This window comes from Rhipicephalus sanguineus, chromosome 2, assembly GCF_013339695.2.
Source record: "Rhipicephalus sanguineus isolate Rsan-2018 chromosome 2, BIME_Rsan_1.4, whole genome shotgun sequence".
Classification (NCBI taxonomy): Eukaryota; Metazoa; Arthropoda; class Arachnida; order Ixodida; family Ixodidae; genus Rhipicephalus; species Rhipicephalus sanguineus.
In genome coordinates, this window is record NC_051177.1 from 128,174,419 (window position 1) to 128,197,818 (window position 23,400).

A 23,400-nucleotide genomic window follows, 5' to 3' on the forward strand; every position below is an offset into this window, starting at 1 on the left:
TTGCCTTTTCAGATTCTGACGAAGCTACGACGACGATCCCTGAGCCACCCTTCGACGTATACCCAAGTCTTCCCGCTCGCCAACAGCAACAGCTTCGACGCCTTCTGCAGGAATACAGGGACTGTTTCTCGTCGTCATCGCGGATGCGATAAACGCCCCTTGCTAAGCACCGCATCGTAACAGAAGAAAATGTTCGACCACTCCGTCAGAGTCCCTACCGGGTTTCGACGCGGGAACGGGAGGCCGTTAAAAACAAGTCGATGAAATGCTACGCGACGACATCATCCAGCCGTCCAACAGCCCGTGGGAGTCTCCCGTGGTGTTAGTGAAGAAGAAGGATGGGACCCTACGTTTCTGCGTCGATTATCGTCGCCTGAACAAAATCACAAAGAAGGACGTGTACCCTCTCCCACGGACAGACGACACCCTGGATCGACTCCACAACGCGAATTACTTTTCGTCGATGGACCTCAAGACCGGCTACTGGCAAATTGAAGTCGACGAAAGAGACCGAGAAAAGAACGCCTTTATAACACCGGACGGCCTGTTCGAGTTCAAGGTCATGCCTTTCGGTCTTTGCTCGGCACCTGCGACTTTCCAACGAGTCATGGATACTGTATTAGCTGGCTTGAAGTGGCAGACTTGCCTTGTTTACTTGGACGACGTCGTTGTGTATTCCTCGAACTTCGACGAACACCTCCAGCGACTTCAATCCGTACTTAACCCTGTAATGCCCAAAAGGCGTTCTGCCTTCAGAAAAATTGTGAAAAAACACTCACTATATTTACTCTTCGTGTAGAGTTCATTTCAAGAAAAAAAGGGTGAAATTTTATTTCGATCATAACTTAATTACGCTTAATTAAAATTAATTAATTATTTTATTAAATGAATAACTCAGTGTAACTTCATTATAACATGTTAAATATGCAATAATGGCTTTTCCATGAAGCTTTGACGGGCTTATTACCTCTTTTGAGGCATTATTTTTAATGTATCATATATGATACACTGGGTTTTACAGGGTTAAAGCAATCAAGAACTCCGGGCTCACCTTGAAGCCAGAAAAGTGCCGCTTCGCGTACGAGGAGCTCTTGTTTTTGGGTCACGTGATCAGCAAGACTGGAGTGCTCCCAGACCCGCAGAAAACAGCTGCCATCGCCGCTTTCCCGCCACCCACCGACAAGAAGGCCGTGCGCCGATTTCTCGGCTTGTGCGCCTATTACAGACGCTTTGTCAAAGACATTTCACGGATCGCCGCACCACTAACGCAGCTCACGAAGACCGACGTTGAATTGAGGTGGCAAACAGCGCAAGTCGAAGCATTTCATGAACTGAAACGACGCCTGCAGACACCTCCGATACTTGCGCATTTCGATGAATACGCCGATACGGAGATTCACACCGATGCAAGCAGCATAGGACTCGGCGCCGTCCTTGTGCAGCGGACGGGCGCACTGGAAAGGGTTATCAGTTATGCTAGCCGGTCGCTGTCTAAAGCAGAGGTCAACTATTCCACAACAGAAAATGAGTGCCTCGCCATCATCTGGGCTACGTCAAAGTTTCGCCCCTGCCTCTACGGCAGGCCCTTCAAAGTTTTGAGCGACCATCACGCCTTGTGTTGGCTAGCTAACTTGAAGGACCCTTCAGGTCGCCTCGCACGGTGGAGCCTAAGACTTCAAGAGTTTGACATTACTGTCGTGTACAAGTCTGGAAGGAAATACTCCGACGCCGACTGCTTGTCTCGTGCCCCCGTCGACCCACAAACGCCCGACGACCAGGATGATGACAGCTTCTTGGGAGCCATAAGTACAGAAGACTTCGTCGAACGACAGCGAGCCGACCCGGAACTGAAGGGTCTAGTGGAATACCTGGAGGGCAGGACCATCGTTGTCCCAAAAGTATTCAGGCGAGGATTGGCATCATTTTCCTTGAAAAACAACGTCCTCGTAAAGAAGAACTTCACTCCGGCCTGAGCCAGCTACCTTATCGATGTACCTTCGGGACTGCGACCAGAAATTTTGCATGCCCTGCACGACGACCCAACGGCTGGACACCTCGGACTTTCCCGAACGCTCGCACGAGTACAAGAAAAGTACTACTGGCCGCACCTTGCCGCCGACGTCACTCGCTTCGTAAGAACGTGCCGAGACTGTCAGCGACGGAAGACACCGCCCACAAGGCCAGCAGGCTTCCTTCAGCCGATCGAGCCTCCTCGGCGACCATTCCAGCAGATCGGGATGGACCTCCTGGGGCCGTTCCCAACGTCGACTTGCGGAAATAAATGGATCGTCGTGGCTACCGACTACCTCACCCGCTACGCCGAAACAAAAGCCCTGCCCAGAGGCAGTGCCGCTGAGGTAGCCAAGTTCTTCGTTGAGAACATCGTCCTTCGACACGGCGCCCCAGAGGTTCTCATCACCGACAGAGGTACGGCGTTCACGGCTGACCTGACTCAGGCGATCTTGGAATACAGCCACACAAGCCACCGCCGCACCACCGCGTACCACCCACAGACAAACGGCCTCACCGAGCGTCTAAATGAGACCATCGCCGACATGCTGGCCATGTACGTCGACGTCGAACACAAGACGTGGGACGCCATCCTTCTGTACGTGACCTTCGCGTACAACACGGCCGTACAGGAAACGACGCAGATGACGCCATACAAGTTGGTCTACGGACGGAGCCCGGCAATGACGCTCGACGCCATGCTACCAAACGTGACCGACGAGGAAAACATCGACGTGACCACCTACCTACAGCGCGCCGAAGAAGCACGACAGCTCGCCCGCCTACGGATCAAGAACCAGCAGACGACTGACAGCCGCCGCTACAACCTTCGACGACGCCACATGGACTACCAACCCGGTGACCATGTATGGGTATGGACGCCAATACGCCGACGAGGACTTAGTGAGAAGCTTCTTCGACGATACTTCGTACCGTACAGGGTACTTCGACGCCTCGGCGCACTCGACTATGAGGTTGTCCCTGACGGCATTACGAACTCTCAGTGGCGCCGTGCGCGACCTGAAGTCGTCCATGTCGTGCGCCTTAAGCCGTTTTTTGCGCGTTAGCGAGCCTGGGGACTCTATTTTTTTTCCTTTGTTATTGTAATTTATTTGTGTATGCACTTGTTTTTTTTCTCTTCTATGTTCTTTCACAAGCATCGGGACGATGCGTTTTCAGAGGGGGGGCAATGCCACGCCCACTTCTTGTCTTGTTTTGATGTATTCGGGTTTGACCGGCAGGGACGGTTATCAACGCACGACGCTGTCCGCGAAGTAGTGTTCTAGAAGCGTCGCGATTGTAGTAGATCGATTTGTTAAGATTGCGCCCCGCACGCGAATGTTCCAGCTTTGTCTAGAGATTACGCCGCCACCAGCGATATTGCTGGAAAGTTCGATGGCGCCAGTATAAAAGCCGACGCGCGTGACCGCTTGTCAGTTTATCGACGGTCGACGCTCTGCTCGCCGCTATCAGTGCATACCGTGTGTATTGCTGTAAATCAACTTTCCGTTTCCCGGCCACATGTTCGGCCAAATAAACAGTTTCCTCTTGAAAACGCCGACTGCTGTCTTCGTCGACGTCACGACCACGTGACATAAGCTTGCGACTTCCTTTGATGTGGCGCAATTTCTTTTTGAGCGAGCGCAAGCATGTATTTTTTTCCTAGCTCGTTCTGCGTCTCCAGCTGACTCTCATTCACGTACTCCACAGTGGGTCCGCGCTTGGTATATTGATTACCTAACTTGCGTTGACGCTTCTTTTTTATCCTATACTGCACCATATTTGATCAAATACTATAACTTTCTGCTTGAAAAGCCAGAACTAAGTCCAAGAGCTGCAACCGGCATACAAACTTGCAGAGACAGCCGAGCGAAAACGCGCCCGACCTAAAGAGCAGACTGTAGCAACCATGTAGTGGAAATTTTGAAATAAATCGGAAACAACGTTTCCCACAAGCCTTGGAACGTACTTGGACAACTTCGAATTACGTAATATGTATATGGAAACGCATTTATGACGAAATGGCAGGTGTAGTCTAGCCGGAAACCTTCAGTTTAGGTTTCGGATGCGTCTAGAAGGGGCTGGAAAACTGGTCATAACATTCGAACGGCTCAAGAGAAATGCATAATTCTTTTTGCTAAGTGTCCTTGAATAGACAGGAATCTCGAAAATATTAAATTCCAAAAAATCAATTTTTTTCAGTAAATGCGTTTTTGAAGGTGCTGACCTACCATAAGTAATAAGATTGTATAAAAAACATCATGACTGCGTGGAACACTTAGCACAATCATAGCGAAAGCCAGAGAAGCGGCGTTTCTAGAGCGCGTTGAAACTCTCTTGGGACTACTAAGAATGCAGTTGCAAGGTACCCGCCACGCCAAAAGTCAAACTATTACAAGTAGGGAAGAATCCAATATGCCACTTGTCATCATTCTGCCGAGAAGCGAGGTACCCACTACATTAGAGAAGTCCTCATAATCCGTTGTGGCTCTGGGTGGACGTCCGCGAGGCGCATCCTTAATTCGTCCTTCTTTCTTGTACGCTTGCAGAATCCTATTGCCACGTGCGTTCCTTATCACTTTTGTTGTATTCCGTTTTCGCCCACAAAGACTGCCAGCGACGCTCAGCGCGAACCGCGCCTCAGTGTTCGAGAAGCTTCACGAGATTAGTAGATCGTTTTGTTAAGATTGTGCGCAAGACGCGAACGCTGGAGCTTATTCTGGAACATGCGCAGCAAGCAGCGATATCGCTGGAAAGTTCGATAGCGCCTGTATAAAAGCCGACGCGCCTCACCACTTGTGAGTTGATCGACGGACGACGCCCTGTTCGCCGCTATCATTGTACAGCGTGTATTGCTGTAGTGCTAGTTCTTATTTTCCGGCCACAAGTTCGGCCAAATAAACAGTTTCACCCTGTAAAGGCCGGCTCCTGTCTTCGTCGACGTCACGACCACGTGACATCTGGTGGAGGTGCTGCTTCATGATCCGGACGCCACCGCGAAGCGCTGACCCAAGCCCAAGCCGCGAGGAGGACGACGGCAAAGAAAACCCGGATCGTCGAACAAGCCGCAGGCAGAAGGGACTGCAGCCAGAGTACGGGCTCCTTCCTGAAAACACCAGGCAGCCCCAGGTCCCAACACCGACCGCAGCGACGATGACCGACCCCGTGCAGCCTGCGCCGATACTTCTCCGGCAGCCCAAGGAGCCGCCAACTTTCCGCGGGTCGTCATTCGAAGACCCGGAAACCTGGCTCGAGACCTTCGAAAGGGTCTCAACATTTAACAACTGGAACGCCGGCGACAAGCTGCGCCACGTGTACTTCTACCTGGAAGAAGCAGCAAGGACATGGCTCGAGAACCGGGAGTCCACGCTTCGAACCTGGGATCTCTTTCGCAGTGCTTTTCTGGAGACCTTCACGAGCGTCGTCCGAAAGGAAAGGGCCGCAACCTTGCTGGAGACACGGGTTCAGCTCCCGAACGAAAACGTGACCATCTTCGCGGAAGAAATGACCCGGCTGTTCCGCCATGCTGACCCCAACATGCCTGAAGAAAAGAAGGTTCGTTTCCTCATGCGAGGAGTAAAGGAACAGCTCTTCGCTGGCCTTATGAGGAATCCGCCGAATACCGTCCAAGAATTTGTCTCCGAAGCAACAACAATCGAGAAAACGCTTGAGATGCGAACAAGGCAATACGACCGCAGATTCTCGACCACAAGCGCCGACGTTCAAGCGCTAGGATCCGCCGACCTGCGTGAGACGATTCGAGCAATCATGCAAGAGGAGCTGCGAAAACTTCTACCTTCGTCGCAACCTTAAGTATATTCCATCGCCGACGTCGTGCGCCAGGAGATCCAGCATTCACTCGGCGCGCCTCAGCTAGTAGAGCCGCAGCCGCAAGCTATGAGCTATGCTGCTGCAGCCCGCCGTCATGCTCCTCCTCCACGTCCACGCCAAGACTACACACCGCCGCAGTACCGTCGCCAGGCGCCGCTGCCGCGACCGACGCCCTACCGTCCACCTGTCGGCCAGACGCCGCCGCCGCCACCGACGCCCTACCGCCCACCTGTCGGCCAGCGCTACACCCCGAGGAAGACCGATGTCTGGCGCGCCCCTGACAACCGCCCGCTCTGCTACCACTGCGGGGAGGCCGGCCACACGTACCGCCGCTGCCAGTACCGTCAGGTGGGGCTACGCGGATTCGCCGTCAACGCGCCGCGCCCGCAACCAGGCGAACGGCCTCGCGACATCGACGACTACCTCACAGGCACACAGTGGCAGGAACGACGACCTTCCCGCTCACCCTCGCCCGGCCGCTACATGTCACCGCACCGCCGGCAGTACACTGGCCCAAACCGTGGCCGGTCGCCTAGCCCATATCCGGAAAACTAAGGGCAGCAACCGGTGGAGGTGCGGTTGCTGAACGACGAAGTGCTGAAGATCCTCCGCCGTCGACGACGATACCGCGACGAAGTTCCGAGCCCCCGCCGCACGCCGAACGACGTCGACGTCCTGAAGACGGAACTTTGCGACCGGAAGCAGACCTGACGACGAAACGCGGAAGCAGCGGTGCAAACCGACATAGCCGTGACCCGACGCCGCGACGTAACCGCAACGCAAGACGGCGGACTAGCGACAGCGACGTTCTGATCGACGGCCACAACGTCACCGCTCTCGTCGATACCGGAGCCGACTATTCCGTCATCAGTGGGCCGTTCGCAGCAAAGTTGAAGAACGTTAGGACTGCTTCGGAAGGCCCCGAGATCCGGACCGCTGGAGGCCATCTAATAACGCCGATTGGTGTCTGCACGGCTAGAGTCAATATCAACAACCGGACTTATCCTGCGAAATTTGTAATCCTACAAAACTGCTCCAGGGATGTGATACTTGGAATGGACTTTCTAAGTGACCACGGCGCCGTCATCGACTTAAGAACCAAGTCGATAACCCTATCGTCGGAGAAAGCGACACCGCCGGATACGAACCCATCTCAACATGCCCTGAACGTGCTCGAGGATCAAGTCACCATTCCTCCTAGATCCAGCATCATAATTCCCGTCGGCACCGAAACGGCTGAATGCATCGAAGGTGTCATCGAGAGCGATCAGGGTTTGCTGCTAGACCGTGACATTTGCGTCGCAAGAGGCATTGCTCGGCTGTATGAAGGGAAAGGAAGCGTGATGCTAACGAATTTCAGCCAAGAATACAGACACCTGAGCAGGGGCACGACGATTGCGTACATCGAAGAAATCTTGGCTGTCAGCGATGCGTTTGCCTTTTCAGATTCTGACGAAGCTACAACGAAAACCGCAATGCCTGAGCCATCCTTCAAAGTAAATCCAAGCCTTCCCGCCCGCCAACACCAACAGCTGCGATGCCTTCTGAAGAAATACAAGGACTGTTTCTCATCGTCATCACGGGTCCGGCAAACGCGCCTTGCTAAACACCGTATCATAACGGAAGAAAATGCTCGACCACTCCGTCAGAGTCCCTACCGGGTTTCGACGCGAGAAAGGGACGCCGTTAAGAAGCAAGTCGACGAAATGCTACGCGACGACATCATCCAGCCGTCCAAGAGTCCGTGGTCGTCTCCCGTAGTGTTAGTGAGGAAGAAGGATGGAACCCTACGTTTCTGCGTCGATTATCGTCGCCTGAACAAAATCACGAAGAAGGACGTGTACCCCCTACCACGGATAGGATAGACGACGCCCTGGATCGACTCCACAACGCGAAGTACTTTTCGTCGATGGACTTCAAGACCGGCTACTGGCAAATCGAAGTCGACGAGAGAGACCGCGAAAAGACGGCCTTTATACCACCAGACGGCCTCTTCGAGTTCAAGGTCATGCCCTTCGGTCTTTGTTCGGCACCTGCGACATTCCAACGTGTTATGGACACAGTGCTGGCTGGCTTGAAGTGGCAGACGTGCCTCGATCGTGTACTTGGACGACGTCGTTGTGTTTGCCTCAAGCTTCGACGAACACCTCCGGCGCCTTGAAGCTGTACTTGAAACAATCAAGACCTCCGGCCTCACTTTGAAGCCTGAAAATTGCCGCTTCGCGTACGAGGAGCTCTTGTTTTTGGGTCATGTTATCAGCAGGGATGGTGTTCGCCCAGACCCGCGGAAAACAGCTGCCATCGCTGCCTTCCCGCCACCCAGCGACACCAAATCCGTGCGCCGTTTTCTCGGCTTGTGCGCCTACTACAGGCGCTTCGTCAAGGAATTTTCAGGAATCGCCGAGCCGCTAACTCACCTCACAAAGAGCGACGTGTCATTCAAGTGGGAAACGGCGCAAATCGAAGCATTTGAAGAACTGAAACGACGCCTTCAGATGCCTCCGATACTAGCGCATTTCGATGAATACGCCGATACGGAAATCCACAACGACGCAAGCAGCGTAGTCCTTGTGCAGAAGACTGCCGGGCAGGAAAGGGTCATCAGTTATGCTAGCCGGTCGCTATCAAAGGCAGACGCGAACTATTCCACAACGGAAAAGGAGTGCCTAGCGATCATCTGGGCTACATCCAAGTTTCGCCCCTACCTCTACGGCAGGCCTTTCAAAGTTGTGAGCGACCACCACGCATTGCGTTGGCTAGCTAACTTGAAGGACCCTTCAGGTCGGCTCGCACGGTGGAGCCTACGACTTCAAGAATTCGACATTACCGTCGTTTACAAGTCTGGAAAGAAACACTCCGACGCCGACTGCTTGTCTCGTGCCCCCGTCGACCCACCACCGCCCGACGACCACGATGATGACAGCTTCTTGGGAGCCATAAGTACCGACGACTTCGCCGAACAACAGCGAGCCGACCCGGAGCTGAAGAGTCTAGTTGAATACCTGGAGGGCAGGACCATCGTTGTCCCAGAAGTATTCAGGCGAGGGTTGGCATCATTTTCCTTGAAAAACAACGTCCTCGTAAAGAAGAACTTCTCTCCTGCCCGAGCCAGCTACCTTGTCGTTGTACCTTCGGGACTGCGACCAGAAATTCTGCATGCCCTGCACGAGGACCCGACGGCTGGACACCTCGGACTTTCCCGCACGCTCCAACGAGTACAGGAAAAGTACTACTGGCCGCGCCTTGCCGCCGACGTCACTCGCTACGTAAGGACGTGCCGAGACTGTCAGCGACGAAAGGCACCACCCACAAGACCAGCCGGCTTCCTTCAGCCGATCGAGCCTCCTCGGCGACCATTCCAGCAGATCGGGATGGGCCTCCTGGGGCCGTTCCCAACGTCGACTTGCGGAAATAAATGGATCGTCGTGGCCACCGACAGCTCACCCGCTACGCCGAAACAAAAGCCCTGCCCAAAGGCAGTGCCGCTGAGGTAGCCAAGTTCTTCGTTGAGAGCATCGTCCTTCGACACGGCGCCCCAGAGGTTCTCATCACCGACAGAGGTACGGCGTTTACGGCTGACCTAACTCAGGCGATCTTGGAATACAGCCACACAAGCCACCGCCGGACCACCGCGTACCACCCGCAGACCAACGGACTCACCGAGCGTCTAAATAAGACCATCGCCGACATGCTGGCCATGTACGTCGACGTCGAACACAAGACGTGGGATGCCATCCCAGGCAGCACGCCGGCATTGGACCAATCTCGGAACAATGTTGGTAAACATTGGCAGAAATATTGGTCCTGCGTTGGCTTTTGGGGGTTTGCTACACCTAAATGTGCATTGGTCCAATATTGGATGCCAATGATTTTCCAATAATGGCAAGGATGGCTGTAGCCAACATTGTCCGTCCAACATATCGCCAATAATGGCAAGGATGGCTGTAGCCAACATTGTTCGTCGTACGTATCGCCAACATTGTATAAATATTGGCAGCTCCAATATTTTTTGCCAGCCTTTATCGTTGGCTGCACCATCGCTCTTTTATTTCCAGCGTTTAACGCTGGAAATGAAAACATTTTCCACTGAATGTGTAGTTTAACGTGAGGTAGATTTTTGTGCACGTAAATAAATGCATGTTGCCCACGCTTTTCCTTTTAGGCAAGCAGCAGGGATAATCAGCGTACAAAAGCTGAGAGTACACACAAGTTTATTCTGCATGTATACATATGGCAAAGTTACTGCAAGTTTTGAAAATAATTTCGCATTTCGCGCTTTGTTCTGCTGACCGCTTGCTGGCAGATAACAGCTGCACAGAACCTACACTAATTACCTTCAATAACGTCCTTATATTAGAAATCGGGGAAACGGGACCACTCACAAACACACACAGCCTCCCTAGGTGTTAGCGCTTATTTGATTTGTCAGTTCACCGAAGGTTCAAAAGGAAGTCAGTGAAAAGCGAAGCGTGATAGAAAATGAAATAAATGAACATGTACACGTGAACAGACATTCGATACAGCCGAGATCCATAACCACCTTAAACTACCAGAATGTTCATCGCCTATTTATTAATTAAAAGGTGACTGCGGCAAGAGCTTGAAAGTCTGCGACAACTTCACAACTAATAAAAATTTGTGTGTTACAAATCCATCATTTCTTTGCGCGAATCCAGCGGCGAAGGGCAAATGAAAAAAGGGTGTTAAGCTGACGCACTACAACGCGAGAAAAGAACAAAATAGCACACGCAAATGCTGACAACATCGCTGAGGGCGAGAACTTAACCAACCTACTTCGAAGCGCACAATAAAGCCCCCCACATCGGTATTCACAAACTAGCAAATTTAAAAAAACTTACGCGGTAATGTAGACAATAATAAACGCAGCACACATTTCACTTACGAACAACACGGAAAGTAACATGCGACGAAGGAGAAAAACGACTTACTGAACGCGATACGAACACAAAAATCCGGCGGAAAGTTTGCGAGTTGTCAGAACACATCGGCGCTCATCTGCGGATCGCTCTTCAAAAGTCAAAACAGTCAGGTGCGATGAAGAACAGGGCAGCTGCCTTCTCACTGTGGCATCGCCGTCGAATCTCGGTATCCGTAGAATCGTGGCATCCTGTCTCGGTATCCGACTCCGTTTTTTCCCGATGACTCTCGACTGAATACTGAGGGGTGCGCGCCCGCCGATGCTGGGAGCCCGAACGAGGGAAAGTAACCGCCACTGACTGACGAAGAATAGCCGCAGGCCAGAAGGGGCCGAAACGCGTACGCATCTTCCGAGGTGCCGTCGTCTCCCGCCATCTCCCTCCACCCCCCCCCCCCCTATTGTCAAAGGCATTGAAAGCGAACCGTCGTGGGCGGAGCAGCCGTCAAGTGACAAGTGTTTTATGACCAGCGACCACCGCGCTGCCCCACTGCCGCGAGGAGAGGACGTGTCACGTGAAATTCCTGAGCAAAACATGGCGCCGCGCTGCTTCTCCGGCCTCCCGATCACCGAGAACATTTATTCAAAGTGAACACGTCTGGTTGTGTGAAGCGTTGAAAGTGCAAACATAACTCATCGATCATTTAAAGATTCCGTGGGCGATACCGTAGTCTTGGACAGCACGTCGCTGTAGCGCGCACACAAAGAAGTTATAATTCTGTAATCCAACCAGTCGCGTAGCAAACACGAAAATACACAGCGTGGTTGAAGTCACATGAAATGTTTTGATTGTTTGCCGCTAATAAAGCCGTGAGAATAATTTCGGTGCGTGTGCGGTGCGCAGAAGGCGCACCAGCGCAGAGGCCCATTGCGAAGCAGATGACTTCTATTCTACTCCATTAACTCGTCAACGCTATGTACAGCTTCAATCAATGTAAAAGTAGGGTTTTTTGGTTGTTTTATACAGTTGCGATGTATACGCTGGCTGTATCACACAATTAACGTTAACTTTCAACAAGCATTGCAAAGTGAGATTTTGTTTTGTGTTTCCTTTCTCATAGATGTATTTCCAACAGCGCGCAAAACTCAGTTGAGAACTTGGTACTTATTTTACATTGCTCAACATCTGTAAAACGAATTTTGTCCAACTATTTAGCTTATATTTTGTGCCACACCAAATGCCAACCTAAAAATCAAGACCCTGTGTGCGCCATTGTTCCCTTTCTTATAGACTGGAATTTGCAGTTTTGTTTGTTGGCTGACAACGATGGACTGTTTTTGCCATCTTTATACAGTAAAAGCTCGTTAATTCCACACTTATTAATTCGGAAAGTCGGATAATTAGGACGCGTTCTCTGGTCCCTGCAAGCATGTTTATTGTTTAACGGCATTACACTCTCGTTAATTCGGCCATACCTGTCCGCAACCAGGTTAATTCGGACGAACCTCTTAGTAGGGTGGGGGGCGCTGCGACGAACCTTTGCCCCCCCTAATGGGGAACCCTGCGCACGCCTATGGTGATAAGTAAACAGAAATCTTCTTTGAGGTGCGCTGGATGCCGGACAAAGTGATTTTCATAATAGCGTGCATGCAGGTGGTGGCTCGATTCGGGCTAACCTTCCCTCAGTGATGGTAAAAGGGAAAAAAAACATTCTTGCCGATTAATCATGCATATGCTTGCCAGTGTTTAAGACATTGGAGTGACAACGTGTAAGTCTGGACAATATTGTCCGGCGCGTAGCATTGGCCGTCCAATATTGTTTAACCAGTCAGATTGACTGGACAATATATCCGATCTACTGCCATTACTTAACCAACATTGTTTTACCAACGGATAAGCTGGCCCAATATTGCCATCCATACGGCCTGGTTCTGCCAATATCGTATTTACATCGGGAACCATGGGCCATTGTTGCCAACCTCAAACAATAGCACGACCAATATTGTATGTTGGCTGGCAAAGATGGACCATTATTGGCATCCTTGTAGGCTGGCTTGCCAACATTGGTTTTATAGTGGCTTGTATGGGCCATCATTGGGCCATCGTTTGCCAACGTATAAACAATATTGGACCAATGTGCTGTGCTGCCTGGGATCCTTCCGTACGTGACCTTCGCGTACACCACGGCCGTACAGGAAACGAAGCAGATGACGCCATACAAGTTGGTCTACGAACGGAGCCCGGCAACGACGCTCGACGCCATGTTACCAAACGTGACCGACGAGGAAAACATCGACGTGACGACCTACCTACAGCGCGCCGAAGGAGCACGGCAGCTCGCCCGCCTACGGATTAAGAACCAGCAGACGACTGACAGCCGCCGCTACAACCTTCGACGACGCCACATGGAATACCAACCCGGTGACCGTGTGTTGGTATGGACGCCAATACGCCGACGGGGACTTAGTGAGAAGCTTCTTCGACGATACTTCGGACCGTACAGGGTACTTCGACGCCTCGGCGCACTCGACTACGAGGTTGTCCCTGACGGCATGACGAACTCTCAGCGGCGCCGTGCACGACCTGAAGTCGTCCATGTCGTGCGCCTCAAGCCGTATTACGCGCGTTAGTGATCTGAAGGCTGTACTTTTCCTTCATTATTGTACTTCCTTGCTTGCGATTATTGTTTATTGTACTTTCTTTTTTTTGCTATTTATTGTTGCCTGCATTGACCATAAGCCCCCCCCCCCCCATGTTCTGTTTTAAGCATCGGGACGATGCTTTTTCAGAGGGGGGCATTGCCACGTGCGTTTCTTATTATCACTTTTGTTGTATTCCCTTTTCGCCCACAAAGACTGCCAGCGACGCTGAGCGCGAACCGCGCCTCAGTGTTCGAGAAGCTTCACGAGATTAGTAGATCGTTTTGTTAAGATTGCGCGCAAGACGCGAACGCTGGAGCTTATTCTAGAACATGCGCAACAAGCAGCGATATCGCTGGAAAGTTCGATAGCGCCTGTATAAAAGCCGACGCGCCTCACCACTTGTAGTTGATCGACGGACGACGCCCTGTTCGCCGCTATCATTGTACAGCGTGTATTGCTGTAGTGCTAGTTCTTATTTTCCGGCCACAAGTTCGGCCAAATAAACAGTTTCACCCTGCAAAGGCCGGCTGCTGTCTTCGTCGACGTCACGACCACGTGACACTATTGACCGCTTTAAGAGACCTTCCTGTCGTCTCTGCTATGCTTTTTTGAGTGCAGTTTCTAAAACATAGTTGAAAAGTCCTCAGTTGCTCTTTTTCTGGTATACGGGCCATGGCAAATTAGGCGAACAACGCAGGACTGCACTGTTCATACAAAAAAACTGGAATCAGGTAAGACAACGAGCCCCAGGTTTACTCAGACCAATTTGTATCCTGTAAACTTGCGTGTGTCTGCAGAGAGCCGCGCCATTTCACCAATGATCGAAGGAAAATGACATTGCATATTGGCTTCTCAAGATTAATGTTTTATCTTAAGGAGTTTAAAGAGCGCCAAATCACCGCCAAGGCCCCGTCGTTAACGAACGGCGCATGCTGCGATTGAACACATCGCTGACACTTCGCGCTCACTGGCGTGCAGAATGAGCGCTGTCATCGCTGCCGCTAAGGACATGACGACGTATTAAGTGAAGTTTGAAGCGTGACGCGTGCATTTCGGCACCGGTGAGCGAGTGCTGTCTGGTGTAATTAAATGTCGTCGAAAAGAAGTACCCCCAGTCGTTGTCTTAACCTAAAGCATTCTTGCCAATGTGTTGTATCGTGTCAGACCCGCATTGCCGCACGGCAGTTACTGTTGTCTTGTTCTTCTTTAGCGCCAAATAAAGACCGCGCGCAGGGCTCACTCACGTTGGTTCCTTTCTCGTCGCAGCGTATTGCGGTAGCACACAAAGTGAAGAAATATACGTGCACGCACTCAGTACGACGGTGCTTCGAAAGAGCAAACAAAGTATGCTGTCAAATAAAGTTTCTGGAACCCCATTATTGCCACTAAAGGCTGAGAGGTTGGTGTAGCACAACGTTCACTACAAAATATCGGCGAAGTTCCCGCAGTAACGAGCAAATCCGCGCGCTGCCCTCGCGCTACGCGACAATGCTACAATGCGGCCAGCGCGCGCCTCCGTAGCAGACGACGCGGTTCAACACTACGCACTCGAGCGTCTGCGCACGCGCGAGCTGCTGCCGGCGCGCGACTACAGCGCTCGCCGCATCGCGATGCCATGCACTCCGATATTTCGCCTAAATGTGTGACAGCCTGTACGCTACACTTCAGATAGCTTCTGATGAGCATACTCACGTGGAATGGCAAGATACTGTTCTGTGACGAAAGTGACAACTGGGAAAAGTGGACGTCTGAGTAGGCGAATTAGTACAAAGTGTGCGGCAACTTTTTGTTCTAGGAGTTCTTTTTCCTACCGCTATGCGTGTGGGCAACAAAACAACGAATAGAGATTAGATTACGTGAAAGATCGGAGTGGTTCACCATCTCGCAGTTAAAATCAAATTATCTACCATTTCTTTCTAATCACACTAGCACGACGCTTGTGGGGTCCCAATGAAGTATAAGATTTTCTTATTTCAGCTTTCTATAGGAGGTGGCAGTGATCGGTAGGAGGGAAGATGCTCTCTGAATCAATTTAGTTCCAAAGGCAGGCGCAGGAATTCACTTTAGGAGCGTTGTAATCTTAGCGAAGTGAAACGGGAGTGTCCCGCGTTTCTGCGCCTCTATTGAATCAGTGGACATGAAAGGCCACGACAGGCCTCTATGAGAATCAAATATTCTTTTGCCATTCCATGTTATCGTCTAGTTCTTCATACGCCGTAATTTCCTTACATATATTTATGCGTACAGTTGGGTACAGTTGTTAGACAGGACACTGGTAAGCTATCCCAAGAGACGAAAAACCTCATTAAGAAACGTCAAGCTATGAAAGCCTCAAATGCAACAGACAAAATAGAGCTGGCGGAGCTTTCGAAGTTAATCAATAGGCGTAAAGTAGCCGACATAAGAAAGTATATTATGGAGAGAATTGAGCATGCTCTAAAGAACGGAAGAAGCCTCAAAGCTATGAAGAGAAAACTGTGCATAGGCAAAAATCAGATGTATGCATTAAGGGATAAGGAAGGCAAGGCCACAAACAATATGGATAGAATAGTTGAGGTAGCGGAAGAGTTCTACAGAGATCTGTACAGCAGCCGAGCCATTCAGGATGATAACGTAAGAAGGAGTAATAGCGCAGAGGAATCTGACATCCCAGCAGTATTGACAGGAGAAGTAAAGAAAGCCCTAAAGGGAATGCAAAGAGGCAAAGCAGCTGGTGAGGATCAGGTAACATCAGACCTGTTGAAAGACGGTGGAGAGATTATGTTTGAGAAACTGGCCACCCTGTATACGAAGTGCCTCTCGACGGTGAGGATACCAGAATCTTGGAAGAATGCCAACATCATCTTGATCCATAAGAAAGGGGACGTCAAAGACCTGAAAAATTACAGGCCCATAAGCTTACTGTCGGTTGTCTACAAGCTATTTACAAAGGTAATTGCTAACAGAATTAATACGATATTGGAGTTCAATCAACCAAGGGACCAGGCAGAATTTCGTACAGGATTCTCAACAATAGACCATATTCATACTATCAATCAGGTGATAGAGAAATGCGCGGAATACAACCAACCCCTATACATAGCTTTCATAGATTACGAGAAGGCATTTGATTCTGTGGAGACAACAGCAGTCATGCAGGCACTGCGGAATCAAGGCATCGACGAAGCCTATATAAACATAATGGAAGAAATCTACAGCGGATCCACAGCCACTATAGTCCTCCATAAAGAAAGCGACAGAATCCCAATAAAGAAGGGCGTACGGCAGGGAGACACGATCTCTCCAATGTTAATCACCGCGTGTTTACAGGAGGTTTTCAGGGCCCTAGATTGGGAAGAGCTAGGGATAAGAGTTAATGGAGAGTACCTCAGTAACCTACGATTCGCTGATGACATTGCATTGATGAGTAACGCGGGAGACGAATTGCAGCTCATGATTACTGAACTGGATACGGAAAGTAGAAGAGTAGGTCTGAAAATTAATATGCATAAAACTAAAGTAATGTGGAACAATCTTGGTAGAGAACAGCGCTTTGCGATAGGTGGCGAGACACTGGAAGTTGTAAAGGAGTACGTCTACTTAGGACAGGTAGTAACCGCGGAGCCGAACCATGAGAGTGAAATAACTAGAAGAATAAGGATGGGTTGGAGCTCATTCGGCAAGCATTATCAAATCATGAATGGTAATCTACCACTATCCCTCAAGAGGAAGGTATATAACAGCTGCATCTTACCGGTACTTACCTACGGAGCAGAAACCTGGAGACTTACAAAGAGGGTTCAACTTAAATTGAGGACGACGCAGCGAGCGATGGAAAGGAAAATGATAGGTGTAATTTTAAGAGACAGGAAGAGAGCAGAGTGGGTCAGGGAACAAACGGGGGTTAATGACATCATAGTTGAAATCAAGAAGAAGAAATGGATATGGGCCGGGCACGTAGCACGTCGGCAGGATAACCGGTGGTCATTAAGGGTAACTGACTGGATTCCAAGAGATGGCAAACGCGTGAGGGGGAGACAGAAAATTAGGTGGGTAGATGAGATTAAGAAGTTTGCAGGTATTACGTGGCAGCAGAAAGCACAGGACCGGGTTGATTGGCGGAACATGGGAGAGGCCTTTGCCCTGCAGTGGGCGTAGACAGGCTGATGATGATGATGATGATGATGATGATTTATGCGTCAGATGGCAGACAGTCAAAAAGTGAAGGGGATCAAAACGCGACGAAATGCATTTTCTCAAGCTACCAGCTTTCTGGTAGTACCGGCAGTAAACACTATCCTACGTGATCTGTGAACCATCGAATGACTAAATACATAGCACGCTGTAAGCACTCTTAAATTGTCTTCATGCTTACAGAAATACTCGTCAAGAGCATTTGTGCAGCGGGCATCGGTTACTGCATAGTCGCAACATTCTCTTCACTATAAAATTCGGTGAGTCTAGTTCATTTTTTTAGAGAACATATGAATTTCAGGTTAATGTAACATGTGGGCTCATATTTCTAAACGTACGTATCCATATCAAACAATAAACGAACTCCGACTGCAAACATCTGTAGGAAATATTTTTTTTTAAAGGTGTTCAATTGTGGGGTCCTCTCTGATTTGACGGAGGGTAAGACGGCAGTTCTTGAAGAAATAAAGTTATTGAAGCCACAAAATGCCACCAAGTAAAAACAAGGCAGTACATAAAGCACAAAAGTAACGAAAGACTATTACTTCTCAGCACGGGCAAACAATAGGTACAAACACGCATAAAATCCGGATACTTGTACGCTCCATTGTTGATGGCAATCGTTGCGTGATAGTCGTTTGAACAATTCTTACCTCCACGGTAAAATAAAGAAAAAGAATGAGCGTCACAAACCATGTTGTCTGACCGAAGCCGACGTGCAACCTTTCGCCTGCATAGCGACGAGCCTTGGCAGCCGGCCGGGACACCAAAGAACGTTTCACGAGAAGCGCGAGTCCAGTGAGCCGTGCTATTGGTTTTCTCCTTGTGTGTCACTTCCTTGTTTACCATACGCGCTTCTGTGCAACATGTTCCCGCTCACTTGCCCGCATCACGTTGTCATGGTTACTTAGAATGTGATGGAAATCCAGACAAGCTTCGCAAATTGTATTTCAGGTGCAAATCTACATGTCCCCCACGCTCTGCTACATTGCAGTGCTGTATAGGAGCCGCCGCATGCAAAAAAAAAAGGTTACGTCCGGAAATCGTATTTGCGCTCTCGATGCATATACCACACGTGCGTAAGGCTTCGTGTGCAAATTACGGAACAAGTTTGAGTTTATAGCTACACTGCTTGCGATCACACGTGCCACTCTTTTTCTTCAGGCTTCCCTCGGTATATGTACGGTATAATAATCGCTGTATTACATCGCAGTACATTAAAAGCTAACTATACCCTGTGAAGCAATAGTAAGGTTATATGAGAAACGTCACGAGAGCATTGGTTAGTTATATGCGTTTACGGTAGCAACACAGATGAGTCGAGCCACCATTCCAACTTCCTTTTTAGAACGCGGCGACTTTGTCATTATTTAAGGAACCGAGCAGAGGGACGCCGCAACGGCTCATTAGCATGCATAGGTCTGAAAAAACGCCAGGCCTGCGCTGAAACCGCAGCACAGTCACAGCGAAAGCTGGAAGAGCGGCATTTCTAGAGACCGTTAAGCTCTCTTGGGGCTACAATACAAGTACACTAGCAGGTACCCACTACGCCATAAATCACAATTTTTGTGAAGTTGGGAAGCACCTACTCAGCCATTATTCTTGATTCTGCGGACAAGCGAGATACCAGCTACACGTCTGTAAGGCATTATGTGTACTTTGTTGACGCGACGACTGATGACGATGAAGAATTATGGCCCAGCCCTTTGTAATGGGTTGGAATCTTTAAACGGCCCACCAGCTATGTAATTTGCATTGGGTGACGCCCGGTCACTATTTCCCTCTCCCATCAAGCTGTATAACATACGTTGATGTGGGAGAGAGACGTGGGGGGGGGGGCGAAGAACCTTACTGAGACCCCGAGGAAGTGGATCATGCGCTTATGGGCTTCCTTGGCAACCAATACAAGTGCACTTGCGAGGAACCCACTACGCTATAAATCATTGTAATTTTTTTAGAAGTAGGGCAGCAGACACTGCGCCATTTTTCGTCATTCAACGGAAATCGTTGGTACCTGCTGAACGCATGTAAAGCATTATGCGCACTTTGTTGTGCTGTGCCTGATGACGATGAAGAATTATGGCAGAGCGCTTTGTAATGGGTTGGAAGCATTCAACAACCTACACGTTGCGCAATTCGCATTGTGTGACGCCTGGTTACAGAATTCGCGTTGTGCGACGCTTGGTGCTTATTTTACTCTTCTGCCACGCTATATTGCATGTGCTAATGTGGTTCCTTCCCGACATGAAGCCTGTATAGACCTTTTTGCAAAGCAATTTCCAGCACCGGCATGGCTCATAGGTTGAATACTGGGCTCCCACGCAGAGGGCCCAGGTTCGAACCTCGTTCCATCCTGGAATTTTTTTATTTCGTTTTTTTTCTTATTTCGAGCGATACTGGTTACGGACACCGGCGGCGGCGGCGGCGGACAACTACGGCGCTAAAACGGCCGGTGAAATGATCTCATAACAGCTTTCGCTGTAAAACTCTGTGCTAGAGGAACCTATGATGCAAAGCAACACTCACCTCTGAGTAAAGTACATAAAAAAAATCACAGCATATCCACGGAGTGAATGATAATGAGTGGGCGAAGCTGCGGAGGTTCATCGGTAAACCGTGAATCTTCCGTGAATTCTGCCCAGTACATCATCACCGACGTGAGATCGGGCGCGTTTATACTAAAGGTTCGATGAGTTATGACGACTTGCAGCTCACTTTAATTTTACATGTACGCTGTGAATTTTCATTGTTTAGAAAACCATTGCTTTAGAAAACATCTGGCGTGTTTCGTTAAGCAGCTGGCGTCTTTTCGTTTTGCTTTAGAAACATCTGGCGTTCTTTCGTTTTAACGCGATAGCGTTAGAGAGCTCGTGTCGCAGAAATTCCGGTGTCGGCATCGGCACCGTTGGTTGTGAGCGAAAAATCATCCGTGAGCGAAAAATCGAGAAACTAGCAAATAAATAAACGATAAAATCTTCGGTCCCAATGAGGGTCGAGGACGGGCCGTTCGTGTGGCAAGCAGGTGTCTTACCACAAAGCCACGATGTTACTTGCAGCTGCTTCGGAAAAAAACTACATAAATGTCATGTAGTGAAAGGAGTCTTAACGCATTTTGTTCGGCAGGTGTCACGACGAAAAGGAGCCCATACGGCGATTTGTAGGCGCAATCGCGAGGCCATCAAACTACATCGAAAAAGGCCGGGATAGTGCAGCCATCGCCGCTAAATACACACACGAACTTTCAAACAGCTCTAAAAATGGACAACTATGTCCATCTAGCGGAAAACATATCAAGCCAACGCAGCAAACGCTAGATAATGTGCTGCCATCTGTGAGGCATTGTGAGAAATATGTCTCGACTTTTCATGGCATCCGAGACGGCGGGCGCGCGGCGTATATCTTGGAGGCCATGCGACTCTGGCTTTAGATCGAAAGCCTGTACAATTCGCGCGCGTGCGTGCGTGTGTGTGTGTGTAACAATACACATTAATAAGTATGCACTTAATGGTTGAAGTGCGCACTGGGGGCCGGATTTCGCTATCGCGTTCAACTCTTAAAGGCAAAGCTTAAGGGTCCCCCAATTTTTTGCTTTTACAAAACATCTGGCGTCTTTCGTTGGTTTATTTCATCAATCAACGGCGTTTTGAACAAAATTTTTATTGTTTAATCACGCACAGGAGAAATCTCACCAGGCACTACCTTGGAGATAAACAATGGCTGCTAATGGGAATGAGAGACAGAAGAAGTCGGCTTTTAGCTAGCACTTACGCTTCTACTTCTACTAACGTTTCCTGCTGGAACATGCCAATGGCTGCTAATGGGGAATGAGAGAGAAGAATTCGGCTTTTAGTTAACGCGCACGCTGCGAATTTTTTATTGTTCAACAACGCACAGGAAAAATCTCCCACCGGCACCACCTTGGAGGTCAAAGCATAAGACTGGTTACACACTACGGCTACTACGACTACGACTACGAGGGACGAACGGGTGCCGCCTTAAGGAGCTTCGCCCCTAATATATCAGTAGGTGTTTGTAGTCATATGAGGCCATGTTAAGTACGTACAAGCCGTGGCTGCAAAACAAAGCTGGTCGACGATTACGATACTCCCCAATTTGAAGTTCAGGTGCATCTCTTCGGGTGTTTTGATATTGCGCTATATATATGAGGCGAACAATATGGGAGCGATATACTCGTATGTCTCGGCGGCGGGGATAATTTTCTGCTTCGGCATCGCGCATTGCAGGTACCTGTCGGCGACGGCCCTTAGTTACTGCTTCGATGGCGCTCACGAGTATATTGTTGCGTCGGCGTCGTTAAGCCTCTGCTAACACAGCTATAGCCGTTTAGAAGCAGCCGCAGACGCAGCACTTCCTCCTGTCGAGTCGCTCTTATGTACGGCAAAGAGCACGCTGACGCTATTTCGAATATGATTAACCTAACACTTTGAGTAGCGTGCATTTGGTGGGTGACGTGTTGTGTGACGCAATGCACTGATTCGTGGGCGCGTTTCATAGCAGTCGTCGCAGACAAATCTTCGCTCAAGCACCGCTTCTTTAGAGCGCAGCTCTAGGGCGCCTGTTCCTGCGTTGAGCGGCGTCGCCGTTGGCGTTGTCGTCGGCGTCGCCGATAGAGCAAACGAGCATGAAACAGAGCGAAGGCGGAGTCTGTCGATATCATGAGACACTGGCCTCTAACCTCGCTTTATTCCTCCTTCACAAGCGCTATCCCCGCAAGCGGAGCTGCTCGTGCGCATGCAGGGCTGGCACGTGTACTGCGGCTGACTTGCTTGTCGTAACGGGGCTCGCGGTATTTCGCTTGGTTCGCGACGCCGGCAATGCACAGGGTGCTGTGCGTAGCACTCGAGCGCTGGCAGTTACTGTGGCAATACGTAACGAATGTTACATTGCTACAACTACGGATAGCCAAAACTTCAAACACAATTGTCGTAGCCTCAACACGAAGCTGCGCTTAGAATTAGCATTAGGGAGTGTCGTAATCGGTAATTTTTAGATGCGAAACAGCTTATGGCGGGGGCTATGTTCGTCTCTACCGCGTCCCGCATCCGGCGCCCACTCCCCCACTGCGCATGCGCGTCCCCTCCCGCTCTCTCTCTTCTCCAGGGCCCCCCCCCCCCTTTCTCTCCTTTAGGAATCATCTACTCTACGGAGCGGCGGTAAGTATGCTGCTGGCGCACGACAGCATGGTGCAACAGCTGCATACTCCGCTGGTGGCGCCATGGTAGTTCCGCGGTATGAAAATGACGGAGCGCGCGCGCTTCATTCTCTCTTGCGCAACGGCGCGATGAGTGCCAGCGTCAACGCTGCCGCCAGTGTCAGCGTTAGCGCAAGAAGTACACGATCTCCCGCTCAAGCGAACCATCTCCCCGCTGCTTCGCATCCACAGTTGTTCCCTTTAGCGGGAGATGGTGTAATATTTTTTTTAATTATGGCATCGTCAGGGCACTCAGAACACAATTTATTGAATAATTTATTGGCAAAGAGATGACGGCATGGTATTAAAATGCCGCCTTTCCGTTTACGCATGCAGAGGCCTGGCTTATGCAGCGTTGTGTGTTCTCGGTTGATGTCGTCCTCCTCAACTTTCCTCCAGAATCCTAAACGTTACCTTCCTCCTCTGCTTTTCTCGTCTTGCTTTTTCACTATTGCTGCGTAAATTTGTTCAATGAGCTCCGCTTTTCCTCTTTCATTGTTTTCTGCGCCAATAGATTATTTTCTCGTTTGCCCAGACGACGCGGCGCATCTCTCAACGGGCTTTGAGAGATGCGCTCTAAGAACTTATGAAAATTTTGCTTTTGCATCATTTGACATCGCTGAGAGGAGCGTTCTTAGAGATCAATAATTAGACG